We start from the raw sequence: 1,416 nt of genomic DNA on the forward strand, positions 1-1,416 counted from the left end.
ATATTTGCAATTATGTGATTACAAATAAATAATTCTTTATATGACTCTGATGTAGTGAAATGAGTATTTGCGTTCGTTTTTTCATATGTTTTAATTATTTTTCTGAAATTAGTATCAAAAGTTACCAATAAAACAAATTTACAAGAAGGAATCGCTTATTTACATGAAGGTTATGCAATTAAATGTTAGTTATAATTTGTGCAATACAAGTTTATCGATGTTGAAAGTACTTCTTTTTAATTATATCATTTGGTTAATTTTTGTTATGTTATGAAGTTAGTATCTGAATTCTCGAATTTGGAAATGATTGGAATATACACATATATATATATATATATATATTTCAATTTTTGTACAATAGCTTAAAAGGTTATTGATAATAATTAAAACTTTTAGAAAAATACAAAGTAAAATTATTTTAATTACTCAATAAAAATAATTCTTTAATGCTTTTTCTGACATGAACTGCTTATTTAATTATGAGCTGATTCATTTGTTAAAAATATTTCATTACATAAGGATTGAATTTTATATTCCTGTATTTAGCAACATAAATTAATTACATATTGGATATAAATCTTATAATAGAAACTTATTTATATTTAACCTATCTCAATAACAATTATACAGGATGTCTAAAAAGTCCCGGGACGGTTGGATATTTCCTCAGGCAACATATTTTTCAAAAATCTGAAGGTCATTCCTGAAGTAAATTTCAATGAAGAAGTCAACGGTGACCTTCATTTTGACCTTGAAGTTGACCTTCATGGCTTTTGGAAGGTCAACATTTTTTATAATGGAAACCCCCTTTTTTACATCTGCAATCGATAGAGCGGAAAATTCTACGTTCAGGTGCGTACCCAAATCACAGGTCAATTGTAAAGTTCAAGGTCAGTTAGAGGTTTTTTGAAATTAACAAAGTTTTCCACGAGGTCAGTGTAATTATTGAAGTTAATTTCAATGAGGAATTCAATGGTGACCTTCATTTTGACCTTGAAGATGACCTTCATGGCTTTTGGAAGGTCAACTTGGTTTTTCACATTGAAACCCCTCTTTTTACATCTGAAATCTATAAATCGGTTGGGGAGATCGAGTTCAATCTTATGATCAAGTTCGTTTGTTTTTTAATCGCACTTTTCGTAATGAAGAAGGGTTAAATCCTGTCTCAAAATCAACAATTGAAAGAACTGTAAGGCGTTTTATGAATTATGGACCTATCAAGGACCTTCAGAGAACTGGACGTCCAAAATCTGCAGGATCTGAGGAGATGCAGATGGACATAGCCCAAGCATTTGTTGAAAACCCACACCTTATTTGACGTCGAGCTAGTGATGAGTGTGACGTTGCTCTTGAGACAGTGCGAAATATTTAAAAAAGCATTAATTTCCATCCTTACAAAGTTCATCTGGTACAAGA

This window comes from Belonocnema kinseyi, chromosome 4 (genome assembly GCF_010883055.1).
Source record: "Belonocnema kinseyi isolate 2016_QV_RU_SX_M_011 chromosome 4, B_treatae_v1, whole genome shotgun sequence".
Classification (NCBI taxonomy): domain Eukaryota; kingdom Metazoa; phylum Arthropoda; class Insecta; order Hymenoptera; family Cynipidae; genus Belonocnema; species Belonocnema kinseyi.